We start from the raw sequence: 21599 nt of genomic DNA, 5'->3' as shown, positions 1-21599 counted from the left end.
ATTTTATTTTATTTTATTTTATTTATTTATTTATTTTTTTTGTCTTTTTTGTCTTTTTCCGTGTCCGGCAACGGATCGCAACCCTCAGTGTTGCCCCCGTACCGGACCAGGGACCGGCAACGGGATCGCAAGCCTCGGTGTTGCTCCCGCGCCTCGCTCAGCCAGTGAGCGGGAGCCGGTCTGTATATGGGATCCGAACCCTCGGGCGGGAGCGCCACCGCGCTTCCCAAGCGGCGCACTATCCAGTGCGCCACCGGGCCGGCCCAGTGTTACTGATTTTTTCTTTACTCTCAGGCTCCACTATGGCTCCACCCAGCACTGCCTTCAGCCTCCAGTGTGCAACCTCTGGTCTGGGCTCAAACACATCACTACCAGTCCACTGCCTGCTTTGTATTGGATCAATTTAAGGAACAACCAGGATATCATCTAAAATAAAATAGTTGGGTAAATTATCAATTAGTATTAAGGGGATACTGAACTCCATTTTTGTACAATACAACTTTTCCAATATCAGCTAAGAATAAATTAATTAAAAGTCAGAATTAATCTATTTGCAAATGAAAATTGTGTTGCTTTCCGATAAACAGTTATCTAAAAAAATCATATGCCTAACAAAATGGTTTCAGCTGGATGACCTGCTTTTAGGAATAGAAAGGAATAGATTTATAAATAGGTGGCAGAGCAGGTATTCTTGAGTTGAAAATCCTGTTGAAATCATATGCAACATTTTGGTGTGTTCTGTTTTCCACCTTTCATCACACTCTTATATGGGTCCAGGACCCCCAGAAGACTGGGAATTATTGCAATACAGCATAAAGATGAGAACACAGGCTTTGGGGCCAACCAGACCTGGGCTTGAATCCCAACTCTTTCCTGTTTAAGACCTTGGTCAAACAATCTCCCTTAGTTTTCTTATCTTTAAAATAAGAAATAAAATAACCATCTTATAGGCTTGTGGTAGGGACCAGCATTGATGATATATCATGTCATCTCTTGTTCTTGGTCTGGCCATAGACACTTAGTATATGACAGTTGTTATTATCCTTTAGCATATTCATTGCAAACTATCTCTTGCAAACATTTTTAAAAAATGCATGGCTATATCTAAATACGTTAAATATGCCATTTATTTATGTTATTAACTTGCTTAGTTTATCTTTTCTTCAAAAACAGCACAAAATTCAGCTTCAGTTTGGATGCAGTTACCACAAATCCTGAATTTATTGGGGTCCGAATTAGAAAAATTTAACTGTAGTCCATAGAGCAAGTTTTTCTTTTAAATTTTCCCTTGAAATTAAAAAGAAGCTAAACATAGCATTAAAATGATTAACTGCAAAAATAAATGACCACAGTTTTAATGAACATCTGAAAGGAGAATGACTACTGACCAGTCAGCAATACAAACCAATAGACTACCAGGGTGCCAGGGGCTATGGCTCAGTAAAATTACCAGTAGAATTCCACTTTAGCAGCCAGGTTTTCTCGTGCTAACTTTTGCAATAATGTTCCTGATGTCTCTGTACAATGTGACACTTCCGGGGTGAGCAATTGCATCATAACTCAGTGGCTCTGGGTTCAAATCCCATTCCCACCACAAATCTGCAAGTGACTCAGGGCAAGTTCAATTAACTTCTCTGAGCCTTCGTTTCACCCGTTGTAAATTATTTCACAGAGGGCTTTCCATTGGAGCCCTGTCATGTGCATTTAAGAAAAATGTGAAACTTGCATAGCTTTGCTTTCTTCTGCAATACATCTTTATTTTATGTTCCTTTTCCTCCCAACTGTTCTTCTAAGAAGTAGCTAGGATTTCTCTTTTAATCAGGAAGCCATTTTTTATCATCAATGAAAGTGTAAAAACTCTATCAGTTAGAATTGGATATTTATGGCAGCTCCATCTGATTGGAACTTAACTCTATTTCATTAATGTGGAGAAATGTCACCCTTTAACTAATGAAATGCATCCATAATAGAGCTATATTTTTAAAGGTATATCATCAGAAGTATCCAGATGCAAAATGCCCTTCAGAGTGCATGTAAGTTCCTCACCAGCAGTCTCTTGCATGCGTCCTTGACCCACATGAATATTCCTATTGATGGAAGGAGGCAATGTTTCAGTATGTAGAAAAACAATTTTCACTACTTTCCCATCTGAGGAAATTTTTCCTGTATTAGCCTCTCACCTTGGGGGTGTCACAAAACCTTTAATTAAAACATTCAATGCCATAGGTGACAATCTTGAATACTCCTTGGAGAAGAGCAGAAGATTTGTAAAAACAATCGAAGCCAGTTAATTTTGAGGCTGTTTGGCCCCTATTAGCAGTTTTCTATACTAATCTCCTTCTTTACCATATTACCAAGTCTGTGATTGGGTGGCACCCAAGTTAAGGGGTTTTAAAACACTAAGTCTGGTTAAGAAGGCTTATCCCTTCTTCCTCTTGGCACATCTTCAAGAAGACTTTGCAGAAGCAAACAGTAGCATGTTCAAAAAATACCACTGAACAGATCATGTCCCTGGGGCTGCCCTCTTGGTTATACAGCAAAGAAAGAGCTGTTTGGTTTAGCAAAGTAATGCCAAACCATGAGCACAGAAGGCAGAAGACTCTACTGGAGAAACTGGTTCATCTCTCTTCCCTTTTCTCCTTTCTTTCTCTTCCTCTTTGCCTTCTTTCTTCCTCTTCCCTCTCCCCTTCCCACCTTGCTTCCTTTCCTACTTTTCCCACCCATCCATCCATTTATTTTAAAAAAACATGTATTTGTAGTCCACTATTGCCAAGTACAGTATTAGGCTCTGGAAATACATTAACAAATGTCCATGGGGAGCCTCCAGTCTAGTGACAGGAGGTTTGCATATATAAAACAACCATGATAATGGGCTGTTCTGTATTAGAGGTACTTTACTGGCTCAAAGGTAAAGGGGATCCCCACTGCTTACCTGGGTCAGGGAAGGAGGCAACTTTGAAGTGGCTTGTGAATAAGCAATTGAACAATCATGAGCTCCCCAGGCCGATGCAGAGGGAGAGAAGGCGATAGCACAACGGCACGATGTGCGGCAGTGGCATTGTGCACTCAGGCCACTTCAAGTACAGGGGAACCTGGGCATGGGGACAGGAGAAGTTAAAGCTAGACAGGTAAGCCAGAGAGGACCCTGGTCCAGATCAATGAAGAGCACAGGCAGCTGCATGGAATGCAGTTTGGAGGCTTTAGACTGGAGGCAGGGAGGCCTGTCGGAAGACCACTAGATAGTGATAGAGTACTGGCAGGTGAAATTTTATCTGTGGGCTTCTACTTGCAGAGGTAGAAGACTTGGGCACAACTGGCATCAAAAGAGCTCAAAAATTAGGAACAAAAGATGCAGAGATAAGGACCACAACCAGCTGTGGCCATGAGCCACCTCTGACAACTTTCACAGAAAACCCCCACCCAGAAGATGAAATCCATTTCAGGGTTCGACAGACTTTTTTGGTGAAAGGTCAGATAGCAAACATTTTAGGTTTTTCAGGTCGTATGTCTTTGTCACAACTCCTGAGTGCCTCCACTGTAGCTCAAGAGCAATCATAGACAATATACAAACCAGTGGGCATGGGTGCGTTCCCATAAGATTTATTTACAAAAACAGGCGGCTGGCTGGTTTGGCCCATGGGTGGTACTTTGCCAACTCCTGCTCTAATCTGTGCAGGAGATTCTTTAAATTGTGGCCCCGGACTCTAATGGAAGGAAGCCAGTGGGTATCTTTCTAGGTATGGGTACATGTTATAAAGGATTCTTTTTCTATTATTTTTATTAAGCAGCAAGTTTAGACTCTTTATTTCTAGCTGTTCAGGTCCTTGTTTTGTGCTTTGTTAGCTAGTGAAATTGACATACACCATAATCACACAGGACAACAATGCAGCACAGCCTGAGAGTACCCACGCACAGATTCAAAGCCGGCCTTTAAAGTTCGTCTCCCTTCCTGTGTGGCTTTACCTCTCAGAGCCTCAGTTTCATCTCTAATTAATTCAGAGTTTGAAAGCCCTATCTGGCACTAATATTCTAATCCTTTGCTTGGTACATTAGCTGGAAGGTTAGTGATATTTGATAAATAGAGGCCCAAAGTGAAAAAGAGAAGAGGGAGGAGTTAATCGGAGGAGAAGTGATCTGGGTCTAGACGAGGGGTTTGGCAGTGTGGATGGAGATGACAGCACACGGTGACAGATGTTCGTAGTATGACGCTATTAAACTTAAATGAATGAGTGACATTGTCAATGTAAATGGCAATTGGATGGACGTGGGCACTGCAGGATAGGAAAGAGTAGATGGTCCTTTAATCTTGAGTCTGAAGGACAAAGGCCTTGGCCATGTTTAGCTTGGATGAAAAGTGGGGAGTAGAAGGATGCTGACCCCAAAATGGAACTTGGAAGTGAATTGTAAAGTCAGGGCTGAAGGAGTCTGGCTGAGGATCTTTCAAACGTGGACACATTCACTGCCTGAATTGGCTTCTACTTCCCCCCCTCAGTTCCATCTGATGTATGGCTTTCAGGTAAATATTCCCCAATACATAGCATTTACCTTGTCATTTGGTGCCCAGGCAGCTGTGGCTCCTTATCACTTAGCTCCTTGAACCAGCGTTCTTGATCATTGATATCTGGCCCACCTGAACTTCTAGGTCTTGTGCTTGCCTTAAACTTCTGCAAAGGAGGTCCCTGGCATTTCTGAGTGCCCATGATGAGAACCGGGATCTCTCTTTCCAGTCTAAGGCCTGAAATGCTCTTCTTGGACACAAGCTGAGCTTCCAACGTGCCACAAGGCTATCACTTCACCCCTCAACTTTCCATCCCATCTCTTAGTCTTAACCTTGGAGGTATTGGTAGTTCTCTTGCACCTTCTCACCGTCCTCCAGATAAAGAGTCAGTATTTACCAAATCAGAGGTAGGTCATGTGGACCTGACTTCAGGTCCCAGAGATGTCGGGATGGCAACTGCTGCTATTGTGAGACAGCTCAGTGTGTTAAAGAAGAAGCAGGCAAGATACATGAAGTGGGGACGCTGCAGCCACAGATTGGAGCCAGTCTGTGTGCTACCTTTGTTAAGGCTCACTCTGCGGCAGCCGTTGACCTCCTAAGCCCAACAGGCTGGGCTTTCCTAGACAGGTACCAAGGGACTCTGTGCAAGGCAAACTCATCTCTTGTTCTAGACCATGGGAAACATTAACCTCGATGTGTTTTGAAGAAAATGTGATAAAATATGTGCTTTGAAAATGGTAACTTGCTAAAAAACGTAACAAAAACCTTTTTGAAAGCCTACTTAGTTCTTAGAAATTCAAAGAGAAAAAGAGTTCTAGTAATATTAATAAAATTTGGTTAGATGTAGTTATTACTTGACACACAAAAATATTTTAATTAAAAAATTTTAACAGTATTAAAGTTTAACAATAATAAAAACAACACATATTATTCTAAATAGTTTAGGAATTTTCACAGCAATTATAGTTTTATTTATTTTTTTGTTTGTTGTTTTTTGTTTTTACATTGACATATAATGAGTTTTTTATTGTGGTAAAATATACCTAACATAAAGTTTGCTATTTTAACCATTTTTAAATGTATAGTTCAGTAGAATTAGATGGATATTTTTCTTTTTTATGTTTTGTGCATTCCCTTACCTGTGTTATCCTTGGTAATTTTTATTTACTTTATTTATATATATATATATATATTTACTTTAACTAGGTTTTCAAATATATCCAGATGTTTCGATGTCATAAAGATGCCCACCATTTATTAAACTAAACATGCACCAGTTACTGTGCTAAGTGTTTTCATATGCATTTTCTCATTCATCCATGTGAGAAAAGCACCATTTATTTGTCCCATTTTACTGATGAGGAAATTGAGGGTCAGAGAGGTTGTGTTGCTTATTCAAAGTCATCCTGGTAGGAGGAGATCCTGGAAGGAAGTTTGTATGCTGTAAAGCCTGCACATTAAAACAACAATATCCACTGCCTCAGTGGGTCTGTATACCACAGATCAGTCCACTTTGCTGAAGACACAATCAATGCACATCCTAAGTCTGTGCTTGTGTCTCTCAATTCTGCTGCTATAAAAAAGCCTTAACAAATTGAGTAAACAGAGCCTGACTGTATTTTACAATTTGTGTTCTATCTCCCCAAAGACCCTGAATAATTGCCACAACCCAACATACCCAGGGATGGAGTAGAATTGTCCTTACTTAATCCAAAGATGGAAGCATACATTTCCCATTGGTACACTAAGGGGGGTATGAGCATTCATTCATCATGGAGTGGTGGTGTAGCTAGAAGCCAGGCCCTGTCATCAGAAAGCCTGAGTGAAAATCCTGACTCACACTCTTCTAGCGACTATGTAACCTCTCTGGGCCTCAGTTTTCTAATCTGTACAGTGGGGATGAGGGTTGTATCATCAGTAGTCGTGATGGTGAACCTAAAGTGGCTGGTGCATTACTAAATTCTAAATGATTACTAGCTGTGATTAGTCATATGTTCAGCCAATATATATTGAGTTTGTTCCTTATGGCAGGTGCAGGACTGACTTGGCACAGATGAGTAAAGCACACCCCTAGCCTTTCCTACTCTCAAAAGGATGGACATAGATCAACAACAAATTGTCTTATGGAGAGTATTATAATGGTCTCTACGAAGGGCCACAGGAGAACAAAGGAGAAGAGAGAAAATGGGTAGGGGCAGGGGACAGAGAAGGCTTCCAGGAGGTGACGGCTTGTTCTTGGCTAACATCTACTGCATTTCTATGCTATGTAAAATAAATTATGCTGAATATTTTGTTCAAAAATCTATTTTAACATAAAAATACTTAAAATGTGTACCTTTTAAAAATACTCTTTATTCTCTTCAACTAATTTCTAAACAAACAGCCCTTTCCTTCAGAAAAGGAGAGTAAACAGTGTTTTTTGAAGCTCAGGAAGAGAGGTTAAGCAGAATCCCCCACCCCCTTGCCAATGGTAGTGTTTCTGTGCTGCAGAGAACTCACGATTATCTTTGGGTCCTGGAGAGTGGCGTGGCTTAAACCGCATCTGACATTCGGAGCTAGTTTCCTAAGTCAATATCCTCATTGAATGGAAGCCATTGATCAAACAAGTGAAGCTGCTAAAAATGGATTCCAGCCTGGTAAAAATTCACTGGGGAAGCTGAAAATGTGCCTGGCTTGTCTTGGCAAGGCTGGGTTCTTTGTGATTCAACTGGGTGAGAGCTGAGGGCTGCCCAGCCAGCCAGACCCCCAGCCATGATAACCCACTCACCAGGTTCCAGATCCCCAGAACCCACTGAGGGCAGAGGAGAAGACGGGAGAAAGAAGCAGTGCCCCCACCCCCCCAGTGTGGATTGGGCCGAGATCACGTCTGCCGGGTCTCAGTGGCCACACACACGCCCTGGCTAATTCCAGCCTCTCCAGAAGCGTGACTCTGTAATGAGGGGCTGGTGGTGGCCTCGCGGCGTCTCTGCCCTCCTTTCTTGCTTAGTGGCTCATCACACTTTGATGGAGATGAACAATGGGGGGAGGGGCTAGGAGGCCAGTAGGTTAGACAAAGAATGAAACTGTGCCTGGGCCAGATCCACGCCAATTATGTCTGAATAAACGAGTCCATAGTACAAGCTAAAGAGCCTTCCGTCCCTCACCCCATCCCACCCCACTTCGTTTTGTTTATTTTTATCCTGTTGTGGAAAGTTGGACATATTCCCTGTGCCGTCCTGGTACCCAGATGGCCTGTTTGAGCAAGCAGTGGGGAAGAAGGTCAATAATACATCAGCATGCAGAGCCTCCACTAAGGTCAGTCCTGCATAAAATACACCATGACAACCTGAGGGCAAGTTTAAAATGGTCCTCCAGAACAGGGTGGGGACAGGACAGATGCCGCCTTCTCACAATTGCTGCAAAACTGACTTCTGGCCCCCGAAGTATATTTTACCAGGTTTGTGTAGTGGGAGTTCAAGAAAAGTTTTCTTCACAAACAGGAGTGCTTAGTGAGGAGATTTTATAGAGGGTGTGTCTTCACATGTAAATGCCTGACATGTTAGGGACTCTTTCAAAAATAATCGGATCCAATTGCCCCAAACAGGAACACAATGGCTATTGGAATATCTCAAATACTAACCTATTGAATTTTTTTGTTGTTGTCATCAGATATGTTTGAATAGAATTTGAGTGCTGATCCAGGCAGTACCTCTGAAATTTTTCAACATTCATATTCTTGAGAGGTATTTCCAATTATATTTGGATTATGACTATCTGACTAATAAAGGTACACAGATTAATGTGCATAGCGTCACTGGGAATTTTATCAAGAAGTTCTTCTCTCTTCCTTGTTTAAGATGGGGAAAAGCTCAACAGCACCATTTTAATGTAAAAATAGAGGAAAAGTCCATTTGGGGAATTTATTTAAATTGGAGGTGAACACTGACACAAATATTCTTGAAGATTGATCCAGTTTGAAGCGTGTCGTGCATGGGTTTACTGTTCAACTTGCAAGTAATTTGTAAAGCCAGAGTCAGTCTTGACTATGAAACATTGTATCACTGTGATTGGAATCAATAGTTCTTGCACTGTCATTTGTCACATATTTACAAGCTTGAAAAATAGTTCATTTTGTCCTCATCCCATAACTCAAAAGATTGAATCAGAGCCCTGGAGGGATCTGCCAACAGGACACATTCATTACTGATCACCCATCTTGGTGAGGCTATAATCACACTGAACCAAAAATAGAATATAAATAAAAATTAAAGCACTGCTTATTTGGTACACCCTTAAATATTTTCAGTTTCAAATATTTAAAAGTCCTTTGGGAGACTTCAATCACCTTGGTGACCTACCTCAGTGACCACAAAGAGAAAATTCACTGAACCTGATTTTCCCATAACACTCTCAAAACATTCAAAGGTATCATTTATTTTTAAATGAAGAAAAATCAAAATCTAGAATTAATGGTCCAAAAACTTCATAAAGTATACTTCATCTAGTCACCTCACATATAGTTCATAAATGACCTTCTATTCCCATGAAAGATTTGTAGAACACATTTAAAGATAATGCTTTCAATTTTAAGATAAAAGATTTATGAATGATAGAACTCAGGTCTATGAAATCACTAATCCCAACTCTCTAATATTTCAGATAGAAAGCTCCATAAAATGAAAAGACTGCCCATAAAGTTGTACTACACCTGCTGTCAGAGACAATCAGTAATGGAATTGCAAAGTGAATATTGAAAAAGATGTGAGACATGCATTTTGGGTTATAGTAACATGTTTTAAGTCCTTTTCACTCCACTGTTGTATTGATAAGGTATTTAGTGATTAAATACCATTGACCCCATTGTTGGGGGGTCAATTCAGTTTCTTTTAGCAAGTCCACAGATATTAACAGATGAATACCTTGTTTATTAAAGTTTGTTGCTAAAATAACCCCAAATCCTAGGATGGTAGCTAGTTTTTTTCAGGTATTTTCCTGACTGAATTCAACATATAGGAGATCAATCTATTCTCAAGTCTCCGTCTGAGCCCATCTAAACTCTAAATTGCCTTCTAAATGCTCAGTTGAGTGGTTCTGCATAAATATGGCCTGAAATTCCTTTTGCTAGAACAAGGTCGAAACTGTTGTCATGTAACAGTTGTTTTCTCCTTAAAATCCCTTTAATTTGTAACTTTGTTTTTAGGTTCTATGACTTCACCATTTCTTTTATGAAGTGACCTCATTTCCTTCATCAACATTTTCACTGAGAATGGCTGAAATTCAATTACATGTTATGCTGAGGTTGAGGATCTATCTTTTGGTTTAGAAAAGAGGTGGTAAGGCAAACCTTCTCATGAAGAGGGAGACCTGAACTTGAACATATGGGCATTAGACAGAGTCCTTGGTGTCTGCCCAACCTGACATTTCCTTTTAGAACGAGTGGGTGGTGAACCAGGGGACTTGAACCTATTCCCCATGCAACCAACTGGACTAGGGGTAACCTCTAACCCAGAGGTGCCCCAACCATTAACTAGTCAGCGACCTAGGATTGTAGGTCCTGGCTTGAACAAATGAGCTGGGTAAATCAGATTCTGTCTCAGCAATTTGAATGAGAGACAGAATGAGACAGTGGTGGGGGGAGGGGTATGCTAAAAGTAAAAGCTTTTCCAGGGATCTGGCTGGGGCAACCGTTACTGGCCATGTGCAAGATGAGACAGCTGACCATCAGAAAAAGAAGACAGTGCAGCAACCAGTCAGGAGATGCTATGAGAGAATGAAAGAGAAGAAGCTGGTCTTGGGAGCAGCACTGGCTCTGGCCCTTCCAGAAGAAGCACAGTTGTTCAGTTTTGCTCAGAGTCCCACAAAGTCTCTCTGAAAATGCACAAGTCTCCTCCTTTGTTTGGAACTGGTTTGAGTGGACTTCTGTCCTTGGAACCTCAAAAAACAGAATGAGATTTATTGAATGTGTGTCTAAGTCAGAGCTAACCTCTCAAGATCGGAGACATTGTGCCATTCATTTCATGGGTGACTGACATGCTTCTTTGAGGATCTGTGTATACTGGAGTTTAGTTATGGTTTATGCCATTGTACCTTTTCTACTCTAATAGGAGAGGCAAAATATTCAGACACAAACAATAGAAAAATGCCTGGCAAAATGATTAAGATGTGCTGAGATAGCTGGCTGGGAATTACACTAATAACCTAAAAAATTAATTGGGAGCCTCAAATATACTATTGATAGAAGAACCTGACATATTATTGGGATAGGAGTGTGCAGAGATGACACAGCTGAAAGGAACATGCATTTTGGGTAGATTCTAGAAAAAGGAAACTGTCCTTTTGGGCAAAATGCATAGGGTCAATAAAATCTAGGTTTGAATTTTAGCTCTGCCATTTACTGGCTGCATGACCTTGAACAAGTTACTTGATGTCTGTGAATCTCAATTGTATTTGTAAAATTGCAGTAATTATAACTTTTCTTGCAGAGTGGTAAAGATTAAATGAGATAATGTATGCAAAAAGGACATGAATAAATAAGTATTTTTGATCTTTTCTGAGACTTAAGGGAAAAGGCTTAGTGTCTTCATCATTGAAACTTATCTCCCTGTCAAAAATCTAGTGAGAAGCTGCTCACATGTGCTATTCGAATATTTTTTTTTATACAGGGAATGTCAAGGAATTTAATATGAATTCTCTCTGACTCATTTCTGAGAGCTTGTTTGGTGGCAAATGTTAATATATCTATTTTGCTGATAAGTAAGCAGTTTTTCAGGATAAATGAAACTCAAAACCAGATGGCAGTGGCATACTTGAAAATGAAACTGTAGGGAATTTGAGGGAAATATGCTATACCTTACTGAGTGCTGGTACTCAGTACTGGGTGGGACCGCGATTGTTGCAAATGAGAACCACTGATAGACTATTTAATGGTGTAACTGTGAGATCTGATAACTAATAGACTGTAACTATAGGATCTGATAAAGTGTTGTTTTTGTTTTGTCAGAAAGCTCAGATGTTTAAGCAACAAACTTCTTATAATGATAACAATAAGTGGTCTTTATTATATAATTTCAAAACTGTATTTGTGCTTATCTACTTAAAAAAGGCATCAGACTCTGCTCATTAATAATACTTTAATCTTATCATGACCCTTTCTGACTTTAATCTATGTATGTGCTAATTCCTCATCTGCCACTCTTAACAACTGAATTCCTCATTAAGTCCTCACTCACATCATTTGTGAAGACAGGTGGAAGATAATTGCTGAATGCATATTTCTTTGTCTTCTATATCCTAAATTTCATTGTCATGCTTAAAAATCCCAATTGCGCTTGACATTTGTCTCTGTGCACATAAGAACATTTTTATTAACAGCTGAAATAATATGAGCAGATACTCATTATTTACTGTTCCTTCTGCCTTTTTAACTTGCTGCATCCTCTTTCAATAATTTGACTAATTTTTTCTGGGACAAAAAGTCATGGAGCCTTAACAAGAGCAGAATTCGAAGAAGTACAAACTAAAGGAGGAAATAAAGGAAAGCACTCAGCAAGAACATGTTTATTATTGCCAGATGTTTTTTGATTTGTAGAGTAACTTTAGGATACTTCCCCCAAGATATGAAGACAATGTGATATCCTGAAGCATCAACATATAATGAATGGGGTCATCTATGCATGGAGATAATTCACCCTACAAAATGATTGGAAAATAACTGGATGATAAAGAATCAAGTTTAGTCCAAGGAGCATATGTTAATCTAAAGAAGGTCAGACTAGAATGTGATTGAATAAGGAAAGGTGGAACAAGATCAGCTGAACATTACTGGGTCTAGAGAAAAGTATGTGTGGCTTGAAGGGAGATAAATCTTCTGCATGTATCCAAGAGAGGAGAACCCAGGGGCAAAGGTTTTGTAGCATGCTTTCAGCATGGTACTCTGGCCAAAGAATGCTCTGATTGAAGTCCCCTTTTAAATTCATTCAGAAACAGTTATTGAACCCTCCTCTAGACCGTACACTGTGCTAGGCCCAGGGCAAGTATGGAGGAAGATGGATAAGGTCCCTGCCCACTCCCTTTCTTGCTTTGTATGAGAAAAGCCTTTTTCTCCTGGGCACCTAACGTTATCTACCATACCATCCGGTATATATTCACTTTATTCTCTGTCTCCCCTTCAGTAAAATGCAAGTGTCATGAAGATAGGGATTTTTATCCAGTGGTGCTAGTTCACTTCTTTACCCCAAGTGTCAGGGACAGTATTTGGTACATGGCAGATAGTCAGTAAATTTGGTGGACAGATCAACTGGAAGTAAACACACAAGTATAAACCTACACAATAAGAAAAGCTATAAGAATAGAAAGAAAACATCCACAGAACCCCCTCCCTCTGCCCATACATGAAACACATGATAGTCTCATTTTAGTGCATATCCTTCCACCCACAAACATTTGTGGATGTGCATCTTACGCCTTCTATTTCACAAGCGGCTTTTTCTTTTAACTTACCGAACTCAGCAGTGCACTCCATAAACTATTCCATAAGATAGCTTTACATTATGGTTGCATAGTACACAATTGTTTGGCTTATATCATAAATTACATAAGCAATTCCCTATTGATAAACATTTGCTTCCATTGTTTTCTATGCTAAGCCTCTGTATACATGTATTTTAGTATACTTGTCTGATTTTATCCTTAGAATTAATTCCTAAAGGTGAATTCACTAGGTTAAAGAGTATGCATATTTATATTTTGATATGTATTTTCAAATTCCCTCCAGGAGTATACAATTTGTATTCCTAACACTGGAGAAAGACAAATATCCATTTCCCCTTGCTCCTTCCAGCTTTTGGGGTTATCATTCTTTTTTACATTTGCCAATAAGATAAGGAAGAATCTGCACTTTATCATCATTGTGACGCACATTTCCTTACTCTCCGCCAGGGCTGCTGTCATCGCCCGTGCACGTGCGTCGTCTGTGTGTGCACGCGTGCGTGCATTGCTCTTTCTTGCCTCTTGCTCACTTACCCACTGCAGTGGAACAGTATTTTCAAACATTTATTATGAAATCTACAGTTTTTCCACATTGGCCCATATTAAAAAAATCCAATATAGAAGGCCTAAAACTGTAGAGTATTTATTTCCAGAAGAAATGAAAAGTGTACATTTATGCAGTAAAACAGCATTACGTTTGTCATTTGATGGTTGTAGTATATTGTCCTAAGAATCATTTCATTCTAACTTCAGATACTTCGATTCAGCCTTTTATATTTAGCACAATATCCACTATCCTAAGACTTATGGCAACGTAATAGCAACAGCGGGGAGATGACACCAGTGCTATTTGGAATGAGGTTAAGGAACAGTTCATGTAAATCGGTGCGGCTGGGGTAGCATTTCTGTAAGGGTGCCGTACTCCAGATACAGGGCCATCGTACTCCTCCAGTATTCTGCATGCACTTGGGAATTTGTGTGTTACCAAATACGCCAATCAACTTCCAGGGCAGAAATGGCTCAGTCTCTCAAACTGCAGCTTTTTGCCGATTTGGGAGCAGTGGTAGGGAAACTCATTTATACCAGTCCCCTGTGGCTCTGTGTCTGGTATAGATTGTTCAAATCTCTCGGTCCCACCAGAAAACCTATAAGCCTGATGCTAAGTTGTCTCCTGTGTGTCATTTTGGCTCGTATGGCTTTGCTCAGCCTGTCATCCTTCCTTTACTGTCCTTAGAGGAACAGATGAAAAGGCCCTCTTGAAGGACGAACACATCCCTAAATATCCCAGCAACATCAAAATCTTGCCATAAAAAGCATTATCCTTTATCCATATGCCTCCTCTCCCACCGGAGTGAAGAGAGAGCAGTAAACCATGCCTGGAAGCTTACAAGTTTCTGTTCTATCATAACCATAAAGGAAGAAACTTAGGAGCTGAAATTATCCTCCTTTACTTCCCCTACTACTGTATTTCTTCCATGTGTGTCTCATCTCTCTTAGGTCCAAAGTCCTGTCACTAAATGGGCACTTGCCCCTCATCTGTACAACTAGCATTCCCTGGATATGGCATTAGAGGTTATTCTCAGCTTCTGGAAATGAGAGTCATATTTTCCTCTAAATCTACATTTCCAGATTTGACTAGATTTGGGTATAGATTTTCCAGATAGTATGTGACTGACTTAAACACACTAAAAAAATTTTTTTTTTCCTTTTTGTCTTTTTTTACTGACCGGTAACGGGATCGCAACCCTCGGTGTTGAGCCCGCACCGCGCTCAGCCAGTGAGCGGGAACTGGTCTCCACATGGGATCCGAACCCTCGGCGGGAGTGCCACCGCGCTCCCAAGTGGCGGACTCTCCAGTGTGCCACCGGGCTGGTCCAAACACACTAAAATTTTAAAAATACTGCTGACAGCAGATGACAAATAGGATTCTTTTGATGCCCTTAATGAGCTGAATTTGAGAGTTTTTTTTTTTTTAATGTGGGCCAAGGAATCACATAGCCCACACAATTTCATCCCAGAATTTAGAAAGCAAGAGAATGTTTGGTTGTACATTTTTTCATATATATATTAAAAATTCGGACATATTTACAGTAAATATTACAAATATGACCAATTTTTTTTCAAAATAATAGATATAGATTGTACACAAAATATATGTAAGATATCTATATATTGGAATAAAAAGTAGACATGTATGTGCTTATTAAATGTTTTATTTGTTTAATGAATGAATTAATAAAGCCAACATAAAAGTAGGTTTTTCAATTTCCTATGCTTTATATCTAGGGCCCATCCTTCCCAACTTTGATGCTACCTTTCCTGAGACAGTAAAGCTTTTTAGGGTTTCACTTATCATCATTTCAAGATCATACAGGCATCTGTTCCAAAGCTATTATTAAAATTGCTGAAGACATCCTCTAGCATCCTCTTGCAGATTCAAAGAATCATTTCCCTTTCCGCACACTCTTGTTCCCTATTTGGAAGCACTCAATAATAAACCAAGCAGTAAATGGCAATCGCTGGCCCCTTCTATTTTTTTTTTTTGTTGTTGTTGTTGTTGTTGTTACTCCTACTTAGCATTGTACATTTATTTATTTATTTTTTTGAAAAGAATTTTTAAGAAAGGTTTTAGAGATGAAGGAGAGACTAGAAAGGGAAATGGTTTCTGGCACAAAAGACAAGAATAAAAAGCAGGAATTTAAGGGATTTAAAACACATGATTTCATTTTCCACGAGCTTTAGAGATAAAAAAAAAAAAAGAAAAGAAAAGAACTATTACGTGTCTCTATTTTAGAGTCAGAAGAATGACACATTTCACCACAGAAAGAGGCAAAAGGAAAACTTTTTTAAAAGTTGTCCTCAGGTGTTTTATTTATTTATTTATTTATTATTGGGGCATAATTGATTGTACATATCTGTGGGGTACAGCATTGAATATCAATACCAATGTGCAATACGTGATGTTCAAATCAGGATAATTAGTATACTCATCATTATGCAATGTAATTGATTTTCATGTAATCTTTACCAATTCTTCCCTTTCCCCCTCTCTCCCCTCCTTTCCCATCCCCAGTGACCTCAGTTCTGTTTTCTTCTCTTAAAAAGTTCAATGTATTATTGTGATTGTAACTAAAAGAGTGGGAGAAAATATTTGCGAAACATGTGTCTGGCAACGGATTAATATCTAGAATATACAAGGAACTCAAACAACTTAATGTTAAAAAAAGCAAGTCACCTGATTTAAAAATGAGCAAAGTAGCTGAATAGGCATTGCTCAAAGGAAGATATACAAATAGCCAACAGACACATGAAAAAATGCTCAACATCATTCAGCATCTGGGAAATGCAAATCAAAACCACACTGAGATATCATCTCACCCCAGCTTGACTGGCTATTAACAAAAAGACAGAGAAAAACAAATGCTGGTGGGGATGTGGAGAGAGGGGAATCTTCCTACACTGTTGGTAAGACTGTAAAATGGTGCAGCCATTATGGAAAACAGTATGGACATTCCTCAGACAACTACAAATAGACCTGCCATGTGATCCAGCAATTGCACTGCTGAGCATATACCCAAAGGAATGGAAATCATCATGTTGAAGGGACACCTGTACTCCCATGTTTATTGCAGCCTTTTTACAATAGCCAAGAGTTGGAATCAGCCTAAATGCCAATCATTGGATGAGTGGATAGGGAAAATTGTGTATATTTATGCAATGGAATACTACTCTGCCATAAAAAAGAATGAAATACTGCCATTCGTAGCAACCTGGATGAACCTAGAGAAAATTATGTTATGTGACATAAGTAAGGCACAGAAAGAGAAATACTGCATGTCCTTACTTATATGTGTGAGGTAATAAATAAATAAACAAATAAAAAAAGAAAAATATCACTGGCCCCTTCTTAAATGGCTGAGCAGTATTCAATCTGGTGGCAAAAACTGAATTAAAAAAATTATGCTAGTGAATTTAAAAAATTACACTTGCGTATACATTCAGGAAGTAGTGAAAGGCCACATGTTCAGGAACTTTATAACAAGACACACATTAACGTCTCTTTCCGTGTAAGAGGAAGGGTTGACTCTAATTGGCAAGCAGCCACCGGATAGGGAAGTGCAGCCTGCAGAACCCCATCTGCGCTTCTGTGTGCAGGTTGGAGGCCTCACCGAGGCTGGGCGGTGGAGGAGTCTTCCAAACATTATAGCATTGAGGTCCAGAAGGTTCTTCCTGAGTTTTGCAGCCAGTGTCCACATCAGACTCCTCTCTAATCTCTGCCACTAGCTGTGGACTCACTCTCTCCCATTCCCAGAAGGTCCTCTTGCGGCCGCTTTTACTTTTCTGCCCCAGGTGAAGTGCTCCCTCCTTCACGAAGCTTTCCCTGGAGGGAAGGATATTGAAAGAGTGTGGGATTTAGAGCCAGACAGAACCACGTTTCTTCTACCATGCACTTGGTGGTCTCAGGCAAGCAAGTGAAAGTCCCCACACTTGGACAATAGGTGTAAGAATAACACCTGCTTCTCAGGGTTGTTGTACAGATTATAAGGTAATATTGGATGGTAGATGTTTAAGCTAAAAAATGAGTACATGGGGTTCCATGTACTAGTCTCTCTGCTTTTATTTATGTCTGAGCATTCCCATGATAAAAGTCTTTTGATAAAAGGTATTGTACATAAAGCACCTAGCACAAAGCAGGCAATTGCTATACCCCTTACCTTCCCACTGTATCACTCTACACCTTCCTCCCCAGAGCTCACGGCACTTGTTCCTACCTTTCTGGTAAGTGTGTCTCAGCTGGGACCCAGGACTCCTGCCATAACCTCAGCTGCTGCTTGGTGAGGCTCCCAAGAAAGAACTAGCAAGATGAACGCCATCAGGTAAAGGGGTCTTCATCACGAGCTGAGGCTCTAAATCCATACCCAGGGGTGGGTGCCCGCGAGCCCAGCCCCACCACGGGATCTGCAAAGGTGAGAAGCAAACCTCCATCTTCCCTTTCAGCTCCTATCCTAATTTTACACTTGTAGGTACTTTGACTGTCGTAATGAGAAAAAAATAAATTGAAGGGAAAAAGAGAACTTTTCCCCAGGGCCTGAAACAGAACTGGTCTCAGCCGCTCACTGAGTGGTTTCCCAGCAGGGGAGGCTCCTTGCCCTTCCGAGGGACCAAGGCTCCCCAGGAGCAAGCCAGAAAATGGCGAGCACGGGTGCCACCAGGAGCAACGGAGAACTCCTCAAGAGATTCCGAGTTTTATCCCCTCCTTGCCTCACTCCTTCCCTCTGCTGTGGCCCGGGAGACATGCTGTTCCTTAACACTCTCTTCCTGGGATGAGACCGGACACAAGAGGGCAGGTGACGGGAGGAGCCTGGAATTCTTCCTAAAAGAAACAGAAGCTTAGGGTGAAGCCAGCTACTTGGCCTCTGTCACACACCAGGGAGGGAACACACTGGACAGATGAAAAGGAGCAGTGAGATGGGGAATGTGGTGCAGAAATGAGGAGTGTGACGGCTAGTGGCTTTTAAACCTCACACCTCTCTCTGCCCTTTTGCCCCACATCTGGACAAATGGACAAGGAATTCGGTGTTCCCTCCTTTAGCAGCAGCACAAGATTCAAACCATGACAGTCCCAGGCGTCCCTCAGGAGCTCTTCATGCAGGCCTCAGCCTCAACCACCATAAAAACCCCAAGCCAGTCTCCTTTCTCTGCTCTCTCAAGCCATTTTCTGACCGGTGTGGGAGGTTCCCTGCTCTTCCCAGAAAAGCCTCGATTATGGAAGCAATAAACCTTTAGTAGCCTCTTGGTGTGTGTGTAACATCATCAGTCTCAACAACCTAAACCAAACTTTGCATAAGAGTCCATCAGTTTCCAAAGAGTCTAGAGAGTGGTTTCCGTGGGAATGGCAGAGAGGAATGGATAATATTAGCCCTAGAGATTTTTGAGTGATGAGACTACGAGAAATTTAGTTTTGTTTTTACTGATCAGTTTACTCTAATGCAACATTTTTCTGTAAAGGAACTTATGATAAAAAGGAGGGTACTTCAAAAAGTTTGCGGAAAAAAAAATACAAATCTTTCCATGAACTTCTTAAAGTACCCTCATATTTTAGGCCTTCTGGGCCATACGGTTACTACTATTCAATTCTACTAAACACTTAACTCAATGTGAAAGCAGCCATCGATGACATGTAAACAAAGGGGCATGATGTATTCCAATAGACCTTTATTTATGAAAATAGGCAGAGGGCTAGATTTGGCCTGTAGGTAATAGTTTGCTAATCCTTGCTCTAATGTTTCTATACTGAAAGTCTATTTATTACTTGCATGATTAAGTACATTTATAAAAATTTAAAAAATTGAGACACATTGTAATCTTAAGACCTAATGGTTGGCTCTTTGAGGGATGATAAAAGGATATGATTGGAGCTGTTCCTCTCATTATCTATGGTTTCTTATCTATGGCTGGCTTACTGCAGGAGAGGGAGTCTTGGAGTCCTAGATTGTCTAGCCCTGACCTTGCCAAAATTAATAGCTGCTACAGCATCATAATTTGTCATCTAGAATACAAATGCACATCCTGAAAGAAATCAGTTGATCCCAGCCCTCTAGTAGCCATAACTGAGTATCCTGGAGAAAGCATCTGATAAATTCAACATGGTGACTGTGACTTGGTTTTCCTTTTCCCTGGATTTATGCTTTCCTGATTTGTTTCTGGTAACAGGTCTGGGTCCTTTTAGAAGAGTGAGATGGGGTTGAGCAGCTCCAGAGGAGTCTCCCCTTTGCTGAGCCTCAGTGGGGGATTCTCCTCACAGGGCACATTTCACTGGGGAAAATGCCAACCAGCCTTTCAAAATGCTGGTTTGGCCCTGGCCATATTCACAGGCCTCCAACAGTCTCTTCTAAAGTGTGTTCTTCTAATTAGCAGGTTTGCTATAAAAAAAAAAAACACCAAGCGTGGCAGAAATTGTCTTCCTAGTGGGAGAACAGTGGTAGAGCAGGTGCTTGAATGTGAGAATGTCAGAGCTCAGAGTGAATGCAATTATTCTCTTCCATACAGCTCAGCAGGGAAGAGAAATTAGCAAGGAAAAGGTAGGCAGCTGCTCTTCCCTGCATAATGGACAGCTGCGATGAGAGGGCACCACACACAGCTGGGCACACACAGCCTGTGCTGGCCCTGGAAGGCCTTGTGGGCCTGTGCCCAGGGCTCTGGGATGTCCTGCAGAGGCCGATGCCAGGAAGGAGCTGGAAGGAGACTGAGCAATTCTAGACTCTGTGCAGGAGCTGGAGGTGAAACCAGGAGGATGATGACTAGGCATCTTCCCCAGTAGGGACATTTCTCAAAATCAAAACTAATGAGGAGTAATAACATTGTATCCCCTTTCCCCCATCCATCCAGATTTATTTTTTACCCAAATCAAGTGACAAAACAAATGGTGGTCTATTCCACTTCCTCTTAGGTAGGCCCAATGAGGGAGATCTAAAACTTCCTGCCTAGCGAGATTGCGAAGCATTTTAATAGATGACCTCCACCCGGGTTTCTCTCAGTGAGGCACAAGCAATCAGTTCAGGCTGCCCACAAGCATACTGTCAACTGCAGCTGGACCCTGGTGATCAGGAAGGTTCAAGTTGTTCTTAGAACTTTCCTGTGTCAAAAATGAGAACTTCATTGGAGCCTAAAAGCATTCAGTTCCTATGTTAGTGACCACATTAGCTCAGTGCTGTAACAGACAAACCCAAATCTCAGTGGCGTACACAGTATAAATTTTTCTCACACGTGTGAAAGTCCAATGCAGAGGTTCTTAGCAGGCAGGTGACTTTCCTCCACATAGCCATTCAGGGATCCAGTCTCCTTCTACCTTGTGGCACCCACCTCCTCTAGGGCCCCAGAGTCTCTGTAGTCACTGAATGGGAATAAACTAAGGAAAAAGCCCATCTGCTTCTTATCCACTCAGCCCCAGAAGGGACACAGATCACTTGTGGCCGTATTCCATTGATGAAAATTAGTTTGCATGGCCACACCTAGATGCCAGGTGACTGTGACATGCCATTCCTGGTTGGGCAGCCACTTCTCAGCAAGTGACACTGTGAGGCGGGAGCATGGATTTGAGGAGGTCAGCTGATGGTCAGCAGACTCAGTCCTCAGCCCCTCCCAGAGCTGCCTGTTGATCCTGGGATGACTGTCCCGGAGATATTGCTTCATTTTGCTGTGCCACTGTCCCTCTACTTTCTGAGGTCCCTCATGTAGCCTTCCAACATGTTTCATTCTAAGCTAATGGCAGATGAGGAGCTGGGGTAAGGGTGGGGATTTTTGGTAGGAAAGCCATCCTGACTGTTATAACAGAAGTCAATCATGCCTGGAATAGAGCCAGAGTTAATGTACCAGGGCATGAGAAGTGCAGCCTGCAAACCTGAGAAGTGTGACTATCAACTGGGAGGCAGTCCAAGATGGCCTGGTGAACAGAGCCTTTCTCAAAGTCGCTGCTCCGTGGTGAGATTACCAGAGTTCTAGTTTCTACACACTGAGCATGGATAGTAAGGCACACATTAAAAAAAAGACACCTCGCACCTCTTTGTGGATGATGGATGGGGGCAGTGAGCACATGCTGCAGAGGACCACGTGACCATGTCCACTACTGGGAAAG

This window comes from Galeopterus variegatus, unplaced genomic scaffold (genome assembly GCF_000696425.1).
Source record: "Galeopterus variegatus unplaced genomic scaffold, G_variegatus-3.0.2 Scaffold2367, whole genome shotgun sequence".
NCBI lineage: Eukaryota > Metazoa > Chordata > Mammalia > Dermoptera > Cynocephalidae > Galeopterus > Galeopterus variegatus.
The sequence above is the reverse complement of the archived record's forward strand: the minus strand, read 5'-3'. Positions refer to the sequence as shown.